Here is a 6,000-nt window from a genome sequence, read left to right on the forward strand (position 1 = left end):
GTAAGATGAGCCAGTGAGCGGCTGGGTGCACCCCTGAGGCCGCCTGGCCCTCCCGTCTGGCCACTGCTGGATGCCCGGTCCATGGGGCTCACCTGGGCTGCTCTGTGCGGGGTCACGCGGTACAGGGAACACAGGGCAGGGGGCGGAGCAGGCTGGGACGTGGGCAACAGTGTGGCAGCCCTGCCATCGCTGCCACCCTCAGTCCCCACCACACGCAGCAGAGTCCCTCCAGGGACAGAGGCTGGGGACCGGGTGCCTGGTAATGACAGCCGGCCCCTGTGCCCACCCTCATGTCTGCCTGGCACTCTGCGGGGCGGTGCCACTGCCATGCTCGCTTACGGGAGGGGAAACTGAGGCACGGAATGGCGACCAGGAGCAAGCTAGGTCGTGGCAGGCCTGGCACATCCGTGTGTGCAGGACAGGCCTGGAAGGGGCCCGGCGTTGAGACTGGGGTCAGATTCCTTCCAATTATAGTGAACTCCGGGCGGGCGGGGCTGGGCCGGGCGGGGCCGGGCAGGGCTGGGCAGGGCCGGCCTGGAAGGCCCGGAGGTGGTGGTTAGCGGAGGGAACGGAGACAGAGCTAACGAGCGCCTGGCTTCCGCACCCACTGTAATGAAGACCTTGGACTCTGGTCTCTGCCTGTGCTCAGGTTCTGGGGTGTTGAGCCTGAGTCTTGGCTGGGTGGATCCCTGCAGGGGTAGGGGTTGAGCTTACGCATCCCTCCCCCCTCCCCCGCTGACGGCTAAGCCGAAGTGAGCAGGTGCAGGGGAAGCACCGCGGCATCCCCCTAAAAATGACGGGCCCCAGAAGAAGGGAGTGTTCCCATGGCAACCAGCAGCCATTGCTTGGCAACCGCAGGTCCCCAAAATACTGGGTGGTAGAAAGGCGCCGGGCTCGGGGCTGGGTGTGGACCTTGTTCGCTCCTGTCCTGCTCGTGGTTGATGAGACAAGACCCCACCCCCAACAAGACCCAGAACCCCTGCTCCCTGGGTCCACTCCCCTCTGCCTCACCCCATCCTGCCGGACACCTGTCTCTTAGCAGTGGAGGCCGCTTCCTGGATACCTGAGTGACCACAGGCCCCTCGGGTGGGCCGCTCCCAGCTTCTCCCCTCCCCCCCCTGCAGCCACAGGTTCCCTGGGCCTGGGCCGGGAGGGCAGGGCAGGGGCGCTGGGGCGGGCAGAGCCAGCAGGCTCCGGTTCTGGTCAACCTTGAGACTGAGCAGTTTGTGACCCAGGCATGTCCCTGTCTGCACCCCATGGACCCACCTGTCTGTGTGTCCCCCGTTCCCTGCAGAAACATCACATTGTGAGTGATGTCACCCGCGGGGGCCTGGGGGCAGAGGGTGAGGGGTCAGGACCAGGCCCTCAGGGCGTCAGGTGAGACAGGTGGAGGGGCTTGAGCCTCGGGCTCAAGCAGGACAGCGTGTTTTGTTCTGCATCCTGGTTGTCCTAGGACCAGCTCTAAACCCCAGAGCTGCCCTGGGGCTCCTGTGGGGGCAGCTTTGGTTTGTGGACACTGAGCCTGTGCCCAGGGCTGGATGAGGGTATCCGCTGGGAGGGGCCTGGGCGCTGGAGCCCCTGAGGGCACAGGAGAGGGGGGGGTGGGTCCGGGTGGGAGCCCTGGTGTTCTGGGAGTGGAACGAGAGGTGGGACATGGTCCACCCTCCCCCAGGAGGCATTTCCAGGCTCCCTGGGGGTCCCCCCACCCCGCCCCAGGAAGCCTGTCTGACCTTGATCCTGCACTCACTCTGTAACCTTGGGCCATGACCTCACCCCCTTGAGCCTCCCGCTCCCGAGGTGTGCGCCCCCCCCGTCCCCCCCCCACCCCGTACCTCCCACCCCGTGCAGAGTCCTGTGTGCCTGTGGAGGGCAGCAGTTGGTGGGGGGGGGGGGTCCCGACCAGTCCTGATCCCACACCACTGTGCCCTGTGAGCATGGTGTAAACAATGGCCCCCCAGGGGAGGGTCTCGAACCTGCACAGCCGCAGCCTGCGTTCCTACTGGACGCCCCTCCCCGGAGCAGGCAGGCGCTGGAGGTGAGCCCCCAGCCCCAGCTGGCCAGGAAGGAGGCTGTGCAGGCCCTGGCAGCCCAAGGGAACAAAGGTGGGAGGGGCGGGCCCCACCCTCCCCTGCAGGGATGCCTTCCACCCCGCACCCCAGGCTCTGCTGGTCTCCTGGTGCTGCCTGGCTGTTCTCTGGGGCAGGATCAGGACTGACCCCACCCGCACCCCAGCCCCCCCTTCTCTCCTCTGGATGTGGGTCTCCTGGGGAGAGCCGGGACACACCCCTGAGATACCCGGTGTGACCTTTGTGCCCGGTTGAGAGAAGGGACCCTTGGCCAGTGAGTCTGTCAGGGACTTCCCCCACCTCGGCCATCCTCGGACCCCATCCTGACCCCAGGCCTCGGTCCCCGGATGGGGTGGGGGTGGGGGTCACAGCCTTTCCCTGTACAACCGTGGAGCACAAGTGTGGCAGGGTGAAAACATGGGGGAGGGGAGGGCTTTGCCACCTTGGGGCTGCGCCCACAGAACCTTCTGCTAAGGGAGTCTTGCACCCACCCCACCCCTGCTGGGCCGTGGCTGGAGGGAGGGAGTCCAACCCTGATTATCAGGGTCACCTGTCTGGGAGGTCTGGGCTACCAGAGAAGACGGCCCTGGCTTGGCGCTGGAGGGCCCAGGTGGGGTCCGTAACCCCTCCCACCGGAGCTTCCTCCCTGAGGCCTTGTCCCAGGCCTGTGACCCTGCAGCCGCTCAGGGCCAGAGTCCCAGGGTGTGGCCGTCCCCCTGGCTCGAGGCCCTGAGTGGCCAGGGAGGTGACCGCTTCAGGAAGGACTGAGCTGCCAGCACCGCCTGCCCAGCCCCCCCCCCCCCCCCCCCGGCAGTGGACGCTTGGAATTCTTCGGGATTCCACAAGGAAATCCCTGTGCGAGCCTGCGCCTCCCCCCTCTCCGAGCCCTGCCGGGAACAGGCGCCGGGCAGAGGCAGGCGTGCAGGCCCATCCGGGGCCTCGGCCTGCAGGGGTGGGGCCCACCTCTCGGGAGCATCTCCCCGCGATCTGTGAGTGACCTCACGCGTGTGGAGTGCGTGTGCCCGGCGCGGGCTGACGAGGCTGCTTTTCCAGAAGCCCATGGGAGCCCCGGATTGAAAGTAGGAGTTTGTTCTGGTGCGAGTCGATTGGCATCCGTGCAGGTTTCGCGCAGTACGTTGTTTTTCCCAAGACATTGATGTGCTCCGAAATAAATTCTGCTTTTGGTTCTGTGTTTCTAGGAACTTCCGTATGTCAGAGACACGTGTGGTCACATGTGGAGGCGAAGCAGGTGGTGACAAGGCATCGTGTGCACATGTGTGTGCTTGCAGTTTTAAGGTTTTCTAAGCACCAGGCCCAAGACTTGACCATGAGGAGTCATAGGTGTTCACAGCCCAGTGGCTCTGCCTCCGTCAGTTTTCTCATCTGTGAGATGGGCTCATAGCCGAGGTAGCTGTTCAGTGCTTAGCACAGTACACGGAGTGGCACAGAGACCTGAGCTGCTCTCGGAGGCTCCCGGACCAGGAGGGCTCCTTGCGTCCCCTTCTCAGGGATCCCAGGTGTGCTGAGACCCTTAACCTTGCCCTCTGGGGGAGAAACCAAGCAAGGAGCAGGGCCCAGGGGTTGGACGAGGGGCAGTGGCTGGCGGGAGGGCGGGACGAGGCCGTGCCATGCGGCCCCAGGGCCCTGGAGACCTGAGGCATTGCCTGCCCAGCCTGGGGGAGCCTCCTGCTGGACAAGCACCGTGGGAACGAGGGCAGCGAGCTCCGGCCCTACCGCGCTGGCGGCCAGCAGGACCTCTGAAAGGGCAGCCCAGCTTCCCAGGCCCTCGGCCCCCTCGGGCAGCCGGCGGGCTGGTGGCAGCCGGGCACACGGTGTCCCTGGCACAGCAGCACCTCCTACCCCACAAGGGCCCGTTTGTCCTAACTCCTCTGGCCCCAGAGTGCCGGGTGACCAGGCCTGCTGGGCACAGGGGCGTGACTGTGGGCTCGGCCCCCAACCCCCAGCCTCTCCAGGCCCTGGCCGGGCCTCGGGGAGGGGCTTCTTTGCCCAGGCAGAGCCACGCCGGAGCAGGGAGCAGCCTCTACTTACCCAATGAGCAGAAATCCATTCCCCAAGACTTCCTCCTGGGCCCGATGTTAGGAGGGAAAGCCGCTGGGTTGAGCCAGAGCCGGCCTTGACTGCCGCCTCCTCTGCCCAGCGTCCCAGGGCGGGCTGCCCGCCTCTTCTGTGGAAGGCACTGGGGTGGGAGCCAGGTGGGCAGCAGCGGCCTGGTCCTCCCCAGCCTTGCCCTGTGCCGGCCGGCTTCTCTCCGGCCTCATTGCTCCCCCAGGAAGCTTCCCTGCTCATATGCCTCCCACGAGGAACTCGGAACACTCGGGGGCCTGGGAAGCTTGGCACTGGAGGAGCTGAGTGTCCGTCCACTTGTCCATCCAGGAGCTCGCGGAGAGCCCGCCAGGTGCCGGCGCCGGTGCCGTTCCGGTGTGTGTCGGGGACACCTGTCCTCTGCTCTCCCTCCCAGTTTTGGATTTTTTAAAAAAATATTCGTTTATTTGAAAGGCACAGCGACAGAGAGGGAGGGAGGGAGGGAGGCCTTCCGTCCGCTGCTTTATTCCCTAAGTGGCCACAACAGCCAGGGCTGGGCCAGGCTGACGCCAGGAGCCAGGAGCCAGGAGCCAGGAGCCAGGAGCCAGCAGCTCCATCTGGGCCTTGGGCCACCTTCCAGTGCTTCCCAGGTGCATTAGCAGGGAGCGGGATTGGAAATGGAGCAGCCAGGACTTGAACTGGTGCCCACAGGGGACGCTGGCGTGGCAGGCGGCAGCTTAACCGTCTGTGCCACGACACCGGCCCCATCCCTCCCAGCTTTAACAAGAGGGAAGAGCTGCCCCAGATGGAAGCGCAGTGCTGACTGCACTGTGTGCTGGGTGTGTGCTGGGGTGTGTGTGTGTGCTGGGGTGTGTGTGCTGGGTGTGTGTGCTGGGGTCGTGAATGTGTGTGCACCCTGACCTGTCAGCGGCCGGGTGGGGAGGGGTGAGCAGGCCACATGGGCTGAGAGCCTCACTGGGTGGGGGACAGGCAGGGGCGGGGGGCCGCGGGGGTCCCAGGCTGGTGGGACTGTTTTTCCACGTTCCTCCGGTCCTTATCTGCTCCTCCCTCCGCGCTCCTGCCCGGCTTAAACCTGCAGCAGCCCCTCCGTGCCAGCCACCTGAGCCTCCGTGTCGCTGTCACCCCCAAATGTGTGCCGATGCATTTTACTGGCTACTCCGGGGGAACCGAGGGTGGGTTGTGTTGTTCGCTGCTGTGTGCGGCGTTTGCAGGGTGCCTGGGGCTCCCGTGGGGGTGCAGCAGCTGTGCCCGAGGCCCCTCTGGTCCCGGAAGCCTCTGGAGCAGTTTGACATGGCCCCGACAATTTGATTACATTTTGCAAAAGTCTATCAGCGGCCCTGAATTAAACAGGAGGGCTGAGAGCAGGCCGGGCCACACCAGCAGACCGACTCTCTGAACATGGGGCACGCGCCAGGCCCTGCGCTCAGGGCTTCTCACCCAGAAGTCCCTTTTCTCCTGCTGTCGCCTCAATGAATGGCCAGGCCCCAGGCTGGCTGAGGAGGGGGAACCTGCCCCGGAAGCCGCCCCACCTCACCCAGCGTCCCCAGACAGCAAGTGACAGGCCCAGAGCCTTCTACCCAAGCCGGGCTCCCAACTGGGGGTGGGCCCGCCGGGGGGAGGGGGCCCTGTCCTCTGCTGCCCGTGCCCTTGGCGCTGCGGGATCCTACTGGGCCCGAAGCCAGCGGGAGCGGCGGGGGCAGGGCCCCGGGCTCTCAGGCACCGGCTTCTTGGCAGTCACGTGACTCAGTGGGAGCCGGGCCGGCAGGCAGCCCACGCTGGAGAGCCTTGCGGTAGGCGCACGGGCCAGCTCGAGTTCCTGTTCCGAGGGGAAGCCTCTGCTGCCCTGCCTCCCCCGCCCCCGGCAGCCAGC

This window comes from Lepus europaeus, chromosome 12 (genome assembly GCF_033115175.1).
Source record: "Lepus europaeus isolate LE1 chromosome 12, mLepTim1.pri, whole genome shotgun sequence".
Classification (NCBI taxonomy): domain Eukaryota; kingdom Metazoa; phylum Chordata; class Mammalia; order Lagomorpha; family Leporidae; genus Lepus; species Lepus europaeus.